Raw genomic sequence first — 13,182 nt, 5'->3', positions numbered from 1 at the left:
CTAAGTAGCCCCTTCCTTCATGTGAGGGTACAATGAGATATCTATGATCCAGAAGAGAGCCATCATTCGGCCAAACTGCCACCCTAAGCCAACCTCCAGAACCATAAAGAAATAAATCTCTCATTTATAAGGCACTCAGTCTGTGGCATTTTGTTATAGCAGCCTGAAAGGACTAAGCCATCAACTACCAGAACTAACACAGATGTCAAAATTAGCAGATAAGAACATTAAAACAACATAGCAGAATCTGTATTGCTGCTAAAGCAATAATTAGATGGAGAATTATAGCACTGAATATCTTTATTAGAAAAGATCTTAATAAATTTGGCTTCTATCTTAAAAAACTAGAAATGAAGAACAAAGTAAAATTAATATTCAGAAGCAAGGAAGTAATAAAGATAAAAGTAGAGGTGCCTGGGTGGCTCAGCCAGTTAAGCTTCCAACTCTTGACTTTGGCTCAGGTGATGATCTCACATCTCCTGGGTTTGAGGACACACTGGGGCACTGTGCTGACAGCATGGAGCCTGCTTGGGGGTGTGTGTGTCTCTCTCTCTCTCTCTCTCTCTCTCTCTCTCTCTCCCCCTTTCCCGCTCACTTGTGTGTGCACTCTCTCAAAATAAATAAACTTTAAAAATATGTAACTGTATTTGTAGTTAAAAATCCTCCCACAGAGAAAATTCCAGGCATAGGTGGCTTCATTTGTGAATACCAAACATTTAAGTCAGAAATAATACCAATTCTAAACAAACTGTTACAGACAACTGAATTGAAAGGGATACTTCCCAACTCAGTGTCTGAGGTCAGAATTTCCTCTGATAATAAAACCAGACAAGGGCATTACAAGATAGAAAAACTATAGACTAATATCCATAATGAATACAGATGTAAAAATTCTAAATAATATTTTACCAAAATGAATCCACATTATCCACTAAAAGGATACCACATCATGAAGCAGGGCTTATCTCAAAAATGCAGGACAAGGTTTGAAAATCAGTCAGTGTAATTAATTCACTAGATTAACCCCACATTAAGCTAAAAGAGAAAACCATATGATCTCAATAAGCAAAGAAAAAGCATTTTACAAAATCCAACATTCTTGATAAAAACTCTCAGCAAACTAGAAACAAAAGGGAACTTGCTCAACCTAGTCAAGGCCATCTATAAAAAAAAAACCTAGAGCTAACTCCACACATACTTAATAGTGAAAGACTGAACACTTTTCTGCTTAGATCAGATATTCGGTCACCACTTCAACACTGTAGTGGAAGGTCCAGCCAGTGCAATCAGACAAGAAAAAGAAATGAAAGGCATCCAGATTAGAGAGAAAGAAGTAAACTCCCTTTATTCATAGAAAACCTGTTAAGTCTACATAGAAAACCCAATGGAATCAATAATAAAGCTACTAGAACTAATATTTAAATAATTTATAAACATGACAGGATATAAAATCAATGTACAATCAGAAATAGGAAAAACTTTAAATACTACTTATAACACCAAAAATAATAAATCTGGGGGGGTGACCGGGTGGCTCAGTCAGTTGGGCATCTGGCTCCAGCTCAGATCATGATCTCATGGTTCGTGAGTTCAAGCCCCATGTCTGGCTCTAAGTACAGCTCAGAGCCTGGAGCCTGCTTTGGATTCTGTGTCTCCCTCTCTCTCTCTCTCTCTGTCTCTCCCCTGCTTGCACTGTCTCTCTGTCTCGAAAACAAATGAAATATTAAAAAGACAAAAAAGAATAACCCTGACAAGAGGTATGAAAGACCTATATAGGAAGAAATACAAGATATTACTGAGAGAAATTAAAGTCTTAAATGAATGGAGAGAGAGAGCTTGATCATAGATAAAAAGACAAGACTGTTAAAGTGTCAATTCTTTCCCAAGAGTGGTACTGGCATAAGATAGAGAAACAGATTAACACAACCAAATATAGAGTCCAGGAAACAAAAAAAACTTACACATATTAATAAAACAACTGATTTTTGACAAAGGCCTAAAGGCAATGAAATAGTAAAAGGAAAACTTTTCCAACTATTGGAAGCGGGGGTGGGAGGGTGGGGGAAAAGCTTGGATCCATACCTCATACTGTAAATATTACTACAAAATAAATCATAGATCTAAATATAAAACTTTTAAAACTATAAAACTTCTCGAATACACAAAGAAATTTTAGAGAATAATCTAAAACAGAACAAATGAATAAACTTGAACTTCACTGAAATTTAAAACTTCTGCTCTTCAAAAGTCACTTTAAAAGAATGAAAATACAAGCCCCACAGCAGTAGAAAATCTTTAAAAGCATATATAAAAAGGACTTTTATCCAGAATACATAAAGAATTCTCAAAACACAGTAATAATAAAATTAACAATCCTATTTAAAAATGTGCAAAAAATTTGGACAGTTCACCAAAGATACATGGATAGCAAATAAACACATGAAAAGATACTCAGTGTCATGAGAGCAATGCAAATTATAACCACAATGAGATACCAAAATACACCTATTAGAATGGCTAAAAACTAAAGAGTAACCATATCAAGTGGTGGGGAGGATATAAAAGAACTACTACCCCCATATGCTGCTGCTGAGAGTATTAAATGGTATAACCCCACTGGGAAACTCTGGCAGTTTCTTAACAAATTAAACATACACCTACCCATATATGATCTATCCATCCCACTCCTAGTAATGCCCAAAAGAAAAGGAATATAAGGAGTATATGTCCATATAAAGTCTTCCACGTCAAAGCCTTGCTTTATCTGTAATAGTCAAAACCTAGGGGCACCTGGGTGGCTCAGTGGGTTAAGCACCCAACTTCAGCTCAGGTTATAATCTTGCAGTTCATGAGTTTGAGCCTGCATCAGGCTCTGTGCCGACAGCTCAGAGTCTGGAGCCTGCCTCAAGATTTTGTGTGTGTGTGTGTGTGTGTGTGTGTGTGTGTGTGTGTGCCCCTCCCCTGTCTGCACTCTGTGTGTCTCTCTCTCACAAAAACAAACATCAAAAAAAATTTTTTTTTGAACCTAAAAACAACCGAAATGTCCATCAACAGATAAATGGATAACTTACAATATATCCACACAACAGATCTGATTTAGCGATCTGAAAGGAATGAACTGTTGACACAGGCAACAATATGGATAAATCTCAAAACAATTATGCTGAAAGAAGCCAGATCCACTCCCCAAAAGATCCTCCCACAAACTGTTTCTTGGCCTTTTGGTTATGGTTAAGTGAAGAGCCCCCTGCCAAAAAAAGTATACATCCTACGATTCCATTTATACAAACTAATCTATTGTGACAGAAAGCAGATCAGCGGTTGCCTGAGATGAGGTGGGGATGGGAGTCTTAAGGTGTGAGAGAAAACTTACTTGTGGATGACAAGTATGTTCAGTATCTCAGTTGTGCTGATGTTTTCACAGGTATATACATACGTCAAACATACCTCAATCAAGTTTTTTAAATGTACAATAAACATATTTCAAATATAAGAAACAAGCTAATCCAGGTCACTATCCTGTCTCCACTAACACTGTCTCCTTTTTTTCATTTCAGCATTTCAAATACTACCAGTAAATGCACTTCTCAAACTAGAATACATGTCCTTCAAAAATTTCCCTCTAGTTTCTGCATTACAAGCAAGAGTGCATTTATACTTAATGAAATGTTTTTAGTGAGTCCTTCCAGCAAGCTGATCTTCCTAGAGCCTATTTGTCAGCAGTGGATTAATGTGAGGTATGCTTAGAGTAAGGCTGCTTTGGGTGAGACTCTACTAAAAGGCCAAATTAGCCTTCTCTTCCCAGTGCCTGCTAAGAACCACTTTTCTGAATCAGAAGAGGAACTTGAGAGAAATCATTATTTCTTTTTTCTTCAAGTTTTGATTTAAATTCCACTTAGTTAACATACAGTGTAATATTAGTTTCAGGTGTAGAACTTAATGACTCATCACTTACATACAACACGCAGAGAAATCATTATTTCATTCTATTAATCTTCACAAAAATAGATTTCTTGCTGCTATAGTACAAGCAAGGAAACTGAGGCAGCTCATAATGAAATAGATGGAAATGTGAGGAGGTAGCTCACCAGTTCATGGCTAACTGGCCAGGTTCTTGAGGCAAGAATGCCCAACTTCATCTAATGCATTATCAAAAATTAGTAATTTTTTATACACTGAAATCTATTTTCCCACTGATTAAAGTTTCACTCTCAACTGACCTTCAATTGATGACCCAAATAAGTTAAGGTCAAATGATAAACTTGAGAGGTGCTAGTTAGATGAACCTATAACGACCACCTTTGAAAAGCAAGAATACTTTAGTAATCTGAACAATTACTCCCAAATTTACCTACATGCAAGAATTTCTAAAGCAAAGAATACTTGCAGGTGGAAAACTTTTCAAAGAAAATAAGTAATGAAGGTAGAAGTGAAAGTATGAGAAGTAGACAAAAGAAGAATTATTTGTTATGAAAAGGCAAGATCTGATATTTCCACTTGTGAATCTACCAGTTTTAGTAAAGTGAAAGTTGACTGTTTTCCTACCAATACTAGGTAATAAACTCTCAGGTCACAATAACGGTTTGAGACAGAAAACTAATCTGACCTATATAAAATATACTGACTCCTGCACTGCTCATCTAAGATTATAGTAAATACTTAGTATTTAGTGGATGAGAAAGAACATTTCAGAACTTCCCCAATGTAGAAACTGGGAATAGTGGAAAACAGTCCCTAATTTATTTCACAGAAAAATCCAGAAGAGTGACTCCAGGCAGTATTCAGGTCTTCAGCTTCAAGACAATCCCAGTGGGATCACTTTCTTTCAGAACCTCTAGCTTAGGCACCCTATATAATGCTCCAGAGCTATGCTAATACAAGGTATAGCAGCAAAGAACTGTGCTGTCACATGTGGCTATTTAAATTTAATAAAATGGAAAATGCAGTTCCTTAGTCACACTAGCCACATTTCAAGTGCTCAATAACTACAGGTGGCTATCATACTGGAGAGCACAAATCTAGAACATTTCCACCATCACGTAAGTTTTTATTGAATAGTGCTACTCCAGATTGACCAAGTTTAAAGATGATGGCTCTCTTTCATAAGCTATTTCAGTCCTTTACTAATAAATGAGGTTCATCTTTACAAAAATGGCATTTTCATTTAAAAAAAAAAAATACAGTTTTGTGAATCCATGCTTTTTAAAGTCCAGAAAGCCACCCATGGAATGAAATTAATTTTAGAAACCATCCACCTAAAATGCAGCACAAGTTTTTTAATCATATAGTTCCTTTACCTTCGGTGCATTTAACTACTTGCTAAGTGCCATCAATAATCTATAGTACTCAAAGTTGTTCTGCCCCTTTGGAACATCTGAAGGCTGACAGGGAAGAACATCATGATAGTTTTACCAAATCAGCAACTCAGGAACTGAGAAAAAGTAGTCAAACAATTAAAAGCCATGAATACAATGACAGAAGATCTAATGACTTTGACAGATGAACTCAGGGGAGCGAAGTGCCAACAAAACTCAGAAAGCGCAAAAGTTTTTTCAAAATAATCTATCACTTTATCAATGGATATTAAGTTGGCAAACTGCATGAATAATTCAGGCCTATTTTCATTTAAGTGGAATCTTCACTGAAGCCATTACATTATTGACTTCACCACACCTGTCTTTCAGCTGACTGCTAACAAAACTACTCTATCACAGGTTCCTGGAGATGAATATTACCCACTGTTCACCTACCTCTTTAACTTAAGTCCCGTCTGCCAAAATAAAATCTTGCCCCAAATGTCATACAGAATCTAATACGGCCAAAAGCTTTACAAAGGGAAGAGAGGGTACAAAGGACAGCACCTGGTCCCAACTACCCATCCACTAATAATACAATCCCATTCAAATAAAATAACAGCTGTTGTGATGCTAACCATTATTCTTTGATGTTTCAAATCATACTAAGTCCTAACTCTTTATGGATCTTCAAAATGAGCATGCTCCCAATTCCATATACCTGCAAGAGTCCAAAAAATGCTAGGCAAGCACATCTGTTATTCTAACAACATATTTAATACACATCAGACATCTAGGGATATAAATTTTCATTAGCAGAAGAATCATCGATTATTTCTGAAGCCTTGCTGAGGCAAGTATAAGACTCTGGCTAGCAAAAGACTGGTTTGAAGAACTGATGCTCTAAGAGTGAGGCTAATGTGTTGAACCTAGCTTTATGTGGGTCTTCTGTACTATTAAAAAAAAAAAAAAAGGTGCTGCATTGAGTGAGGTGTCAAGCCTCGTAGATTGCTAACAGGTTAAAAAACAGAAGAGAGGTTGTTTAAGGGAAAGAAACAGGAAAATAACTCAATTCAGATGACTCTGGTCTTCCATTTTTTTTCTACCTCCCTCTCCCTCATGTACCCAGAATTCATTTGGGAAAGCCACTATTTAATAAGGACAAGAAATATTAGCTAGAGAAAATTAATACAAATTCAATAGGAAACCCTCATTTCTGCTATTAAGTTGGAGGGAAAATAATGGAAATATGAAAGCAAATGCTGTTCAGTCAGGATGAAACCTTAAGTAAATCTTAGAAATAAGCACAAGGCTGCTGACTAGAATGAATCGAAAGTAGATTTAGCCATTTTAGAAGAGCTTGGCAACATGAGGAAGTGTGTCCAAAAACTTCACCCAGCCACCAGCATCAAATTTAGAATGTGTTTATCATGTTACTCAGAAGGCAGTCAAATCAACAAGTATTGAAAGCAAAAATTTAATTTCATTTGAATTAGTGAGACCCTTGGCCAACCCAGAACTAATTCCCCTCACACAGACACAGAACAGCATCTCTGTCATTTACAAAATGTGCTTGAGTGTATACAACAGGGGGCCGTTTATTAATTACAGTACTAAGGGCTGGGTCACAGGATGGCTTAGAAAAAGTCAAACAACCACCTAAGGCCTACATTATGGGTTCAACTAACAAAGATTGCAAAAGTGTTCTGTGCTATGTAAAGTACTTGAGAGTGAGAGGAGTAGAGACTAAAAATTATACTCAAATAAAAGCTAAAAGATATTCCTGATGCAGGCTGGATGTCATCACTCAGATATCTCGGAACAAAACACGTTTATCAGAATCATGAACCACATCACCAATCCAAATTTTCAGTGCAGATCATCACAGAAGGACTGAGGAGGAATGAATGAGAGTCCTTAGACCAAGGCATATTTAATCTTTTTTTTAATTAGTGGGCATTTCCATTCCAACTATTCTGATATTTGAGTCAAGATCGTAGACCTTCTGGGTCCTGTGAGACAGGGAAACTGAAGGAACCCCATAAAAGAGAAAGTTGTTTTTTCCTTTGGTCCTTTTTCTGCTTCTATTCTTGCTAGGATCTGCACCCCCACCTTACACAGGCCTTAATGTACATCCAACTTGTAAAGGTCAAGGAGTTAATAATTTCTTTGGAGTCTTCCAGCACAACAGATAACATTCAAGGAGTGTCCAGGTAAGGTCATCTTCAGTGTTTTTTAAGACCACTGACTCAAGACAACCTCATGTCCAGACCCTTAGCTCCAGGGCATAAGTGGCTTATGAAGGACACCTGATATTTGTCATTTTGACCAAATCATGGATGCCTAAGAGGACAAGAACACCAGACTACCATACTCAATAAAAACCCCAGATCCCAAGCAAAGATGAGACTCATCCTCCATTTTCTTTCTGAGTCTCCTAGATGCTCTGTCTGTATCTGTGTTTGATTTCCATCCTGTGCAAAGCCAAGGGCCCTCTTGGCTGATCCTGTGGGACTCCCTCTGGGCCCTCAGACCCGAAACGCCTTCATCACTTGTTGTCAATGCTGGGGTACTACATAATACTTGCCACAGAAACAAATTCTTTCAATACTAAGTCACCGGCACGGGCTCCTCTGGCCTCTCACTACACCGTAAGAAACTGGCTGGAACCTTGGCAGCAAAATTTTTTGTGACTTTTAATTTTTTACATAATTGCAAACTTCCAAATACTCTAAGAATGATACAAGGAACTGCCACATACATTTTACCCCAGATCCATAACCGCTAACATTTTCTTAGCATGGAAAATCTGACACATTTTAAATTTCTGACCTATGTGTTTTTTTCCTTCTGGAAATGACCTTACATTCTACTAAATCCTGTTAACTTCTCTCATTTTAATGATACTAAATCAATTCAATAACCACAAGGGGATTTGATGCTTTCCTAAAGATACACACTGAGCAAGAATTTACTAGCAAGGTTCCCATCAAACAGTTTTCCTCAGATATTCAGGGACTAACTCCTAAATTACTGAATTCAGAGAGGGAACAGACAGAAAAAAATTATGGATTAATCAGAGCAAATTTCAGTAACTACTAGACCAATTTACCCCCATATGTTGAGTTATTCTAAGTTATTTATTACTCTGGCCATTATTGCATATTTGATTCACTAATATACCTTTCTCTTGCTTAAAACAAAACAAAATTCCAAATACCATACAGTTTTCTTTAACTGCACTGAAATACATCTTTAAGAATTTTAGGGGTAGGATTTCATAATATCCCTATATCACTAGATATCCTCTGGTGTTATTTCAAGAACAGGGCTGGAATAAATTTTCTTATCCATTTTGTCTGATGAGAAAATATAAGAAAGTACATAGCAGTGGGAATGAGCCTACTCTAGCACAGTGTGCCACATGGCTCATTCACCATCCCAGTTCTTACTGTTAAGAGATTTAAAACCTCCCTCTCAGTAACTGCTAGCTGTCCTTCCTGCTTATTGTTCCCACAGAACAGCACAGACCAAATATAATCGTCACCCCACACCCACATTAACGCCCAGCTTCATGCCTCCTACTAATCCTGTGTCAGACGGTCTGCCTTTACCCTTCCAAGGAGGAGTCTGCATCTAGTTTGCCCCAACCCAAGTCTCCATCCTGTTTGGCTCGGTGAATACATAACATTCTGCCAATGGTTAGGCCTAGCCCAATTAGTCCCTTCAGAGAAGATTCTTTTTTTCCATCCATTCTAAACCGTCTTGCTGACCCAGGAACCTACCTCATTCTACATCCTCTGTATAACAGTAAAATTTGTTTTTCTTTTCAATCTCTAATGAGAATTCCAGAGACAGCCCATTAAGCCCCAGTTTCTTGTCAAAGGAACAATTCTAGTTCTCTGATAATCTGCAGAATACAAATTACTAACCCAGGCTGATCACAGGAAATGTTATTTCTCAGTTCTAACATTCAATTCCTCCCACTTAGATATTTTAGTTGGTGCTCTCCTGCTAGCAGGACAATCATTTCAGAGAACTCTTAATGCTGCAATTTGTATATAGTGGCAAAAACACCAAATAAGAGGAAGAGATAGTGTAATACAGTCATTAAAAAAATTCACTTGGGAGCCCAAGCTGAAGGAGAACAGTATCCTACATTGGGAGAGAGAAAGTGGGGAACTGACTGGAATGGGAGTCAGAGCCCAAAAAGGAAAAGCAGAGCATCCATTCAAGAGGGGAGGCAGTGATAACAGAGATGGGAGACTGGTAATATATAGAAGGATTGATCACTTAGCAAATATATTAAGGACAATGAAAGCCACGTTTCTCACAATAAGAGAAGGGGTTTAGAAAATAAGAAAATGAGAATGAGTCCTGTGGTATTAAGACTGGAATTGAATTTAATATTAATTCTTCACTTTCAACATATTTAAAGATATAAATAAATACAGAGGTAAATGTGTAAGTATCCACTACGAAAATCTAGGAGCAACAACATTCTAACAGCAGTAAATACACTAAAGACCCATATCTTGTCTTCTGAATACTATTTTCCACTAAAAAGAACCAAAGTTCCTTGGAGAAATGACTGATTGATTCCAGGATTGGAGCAAGAAGGTACAAAATAAGCCTGGAACATCTTGTGCCAGAAAGCAAGAAAAATCTCAAGAGTATTTTGTCAAGGGATGTGTCAAAAAAGACACAGAAATCAACCTGAAGAGGCTCTCACTGGCCAAATCTGGAACAATGTGGCCATCAAAATACCTAACAGTAGTAACAGACTGTAACAGACTGAATAAAACAGGAAATATGAGTCCATACAGATACAAATTTAATGAATAAGTAAACAGTGTCATGAAGATGGAATATTTACATAGTTATATATTACTTTCCTACAAAACATTAATTACAAAAGTGACAAGAGTAAGTAACTTTACAGTAATGAAGCCCAACAGACAACACCTCAATTAAAGTCGTCAAAGTGGTCATCATTAGTAATGGGTCAAACTGAAATTGTAGGACATGTGACATGGTACAATGAGAACATCACTTATGTGATACTCCTCCAAACGTAAGATAACCCCAATCAAGAAGAAATAACAGATAAAACCAAAACAAGAGACATTACACTAAATAAATGCCTTATAATCTCCAATAGTGCCAAGTTCACAAAAGTTAAGAAAAGAGTGAGGAACTGTTTCAGAAGGAAATACAGAGAATTATGGGGATAGATGCTATATGAGACATCATTGGGATAACTGGAAAATTTGAATGCAGTCTGAGGATTAGATAATAGCAATGTATCAAAATGTTCTTGTTTTCAGAAAACAAACACTAAAATATTTGGAAGTGATAGAGCCTCAGGTTAGCAACTGACATTCAAATGGTTCTGGGGGCGGGGGGAGGGGGGGTGGTGGAACAACATTATCTGTAACTTTCTCATGAGGCAAAAAAACAAAGAAAACTTATTTAGAAGTCTGGCAAATCTAGTTTCAAAATCAGGTTCAGCCACTTCCAAACTAAACAGCTTTAGACAAGCTGCTTGATCTCTGTAAACCTCGTTTGCTCATTTAAAAGTGGGGACTGGGTGAAGAAATGGATGAAGAAAACATGGATGAAGAAAACATGAATAGACACTTCTCTAAAGAAGACATCCGGATGGCCAACAGGCACATGAAAAGATGCTCAACGTCGCTCCTCATCAGGGAAATACAAATCAAAACCACACTCAGATATCACCTCACGCCAGTCAGAGTGGCCAAAATGAACAAAGCAGGAGACTATCGATGCTGGAGAGGATGTGGAGAAACGGGAACCCTCTTGCACTGTTGGTGGGAATGCAAATTGGTGCAGCCACTCTGGAAAGCAGTGTGGAGGTTCCTGAAAAAATTAAAAATAGACCTACCCTATGACCCAGCAATAGCACTGCTAGGAATTTACCCAAGGGATACAGGAGTACTGATGCATAGGGGCACTTGTACCCCAATGTTTATAGCAGCACTCTCAACAATAGCCAAATTATGGAAAGAGCCTAAATGTCCATCAACCAATGAATGGATAAAGAAATTGTGGTTTATATACACAATGGAGTACTACGTGGCAATGAGAAAGAATGAAATATGGCCCTTTGTAGCAACATGGATGGAACTGGAGAGTGTGATGCTAAGTGAAATAAGCCATACAGAGAAAGACAGATACCATATGTTTTCACTCTTATGTGGATCCTGAGAAGCTTAACAGATGGGGGAGGGGAAGGAAAAAAAAAAAAAAAAAAAGAGGTTAGAGTGGGAGAGAGCCAAAGCATAAGAGACTCTTAAAAACTGAGAACAAACTGAGGGTTGATGGGGGGTGGGAGGGAGGGGTGGGTGGGTGATGGGTATTGAGGAGGGCACCTTTTGGGATGAGCACCCAAATTGGTATGGAAACCAATTTGACAATAAACTTCATATATTGAAAAAATAAATAAAAATAAAATAAAATAAAATAAAAGTGGGGACTGGGGTGCCTGAGTAGCTCAGTCAGTTAAGTGTCTGACTCTTGGTTTCAGCTTAGGTCATGATCTCGCTTCATGGGTTTGAGCCCCACATCAGGCTCTGTGTTGACAGCACAGAGCCTGCTTGGGATTCCCTCTATCCCTCTCTCTCTGCCCCTCCCCCAATCATGCTGTCTCTCTCTCAAAAAATAAACTTTAAATAAATAAAATAGGGGGATCAATCTCTAATCTGTGGTGGGAATTAAGTGAGATATGTTTATAAAACACCTTTAGCACAATGCCTGGCACTAAGCATGTGCTCACTGACAATTATACTCTCTCTGAAGACAAAATCTGATAATGCTTGATTCCCCCTAAGATTCTTGGAAGAGAATCTGCATCTAGCATTTTGCAGACATTTGGTTGTCAACCACAATTACTATTTGTAAAACCTGCTGCTTGCAATTCTGTATCACAGATACTTGCTCTGTCACTGCTTTTGCATAGAGGGAAAACACAAACGCCAAGCTCCTCTGTCTATGGTTCCCCATTGTCCACAAACACACAGTCTGGTTTGAGGTTGTACTTTAGGAGACCACACTGCCAGTGACTAATTCACCTCAGCCCACAAGGTACTGGTACTCAGAATCCTCTCATCCCCTTAGCAGAGCTGATTTGTCTAAGACAACGCATGCTTATCCGGCCTTCTGAGAGTAGAGTTCTCTTACCTCCAAAGTGAAGAGAAATTAGAGAACTGCAGAGCTGAAAGGCAAAGAGCAACAACTTCAAGACCTGGGAAGGGGCAGAGTAACAATCAGACGAGGACATTCCAGAGGCTTCAGACATCCCTCATACATTGTCCAGGTCAAGAAATGGGTTTGAACTGCTAGCTACTAAATGTTATTCTGTTTTGTTCCCACCTACACGTTAGCACACACATGTTCTGCCTTCTAGGAGATTGTCCATACACACTAAAACAGTGCTACTCAAAGTACAGCCCATGGACCAGTGATACTCTGCAAAGTATTAATGGCCTGTAATGAGATCAGTAGAAATGTTAAGGGTAAGAATTTTAAAAATGTTGTAGTAACTTGATGGAATAGTTTTGTCTACTAAATATAATTAAAAGCAGGACTTATGGGACACCTGGGTGGCTCAGTCAGTTAAGCATCCAACTCTTGGTTTCAGCTCAGGTCATGATCTCGTGGCTTCGTGGCTTCAAGCCCTACACAGGGCTCTGTGCTGACAGTGCAGAGCCTGCTTGGGATTCTCTCTCTCTCTCCCTCTCTCTCTCTCTGCCCACCCACCCCCCACCCTGCTCACATATTCTCTCTCTCAAACTTTTAAAAAATTGGACTTATATTTTATGTCTTTATTGTTGATTTTTTAATCTAGTAATTCAATCTTATTATA

General features: G+C 38.0%; 1 protein-coding gene across 2 annotated transcripts in view; it reads right to left on the bottom strand.

Annotated features, from left to right (window-relative positions):
* ZFAND3 (zinc finger AN1-type containing 3) overlaps positions 1–13,182 on the bottom strand; it is a 325,101-nt gene that overhangs the window by 167,386 nt on the left and 144,533 nt on the right. The gene's annotated exons all lie outside the window — the stretch shown is intronic.

This window comes from Panthera onca, chromosome B2 (genome assembly GCF_046562875.1).
Source record: "Panthera onca isolate mPanOnc1 chromosome B2, mPanOnc1 haplotype 2, whole genome shotgun sequence".
In the NCBI taxonomy this organism is placed as follows: Eukaryota; Metazoa; Chordata; class Mammalia; order Carnivora; family Felidae; genus Panthera; species Panthera onca.
The sequence above is the reverse complement of the archived record's forward strand: the minus strand, read 5'-3'. Positions and strand labels throughout refer to the sequence as shown.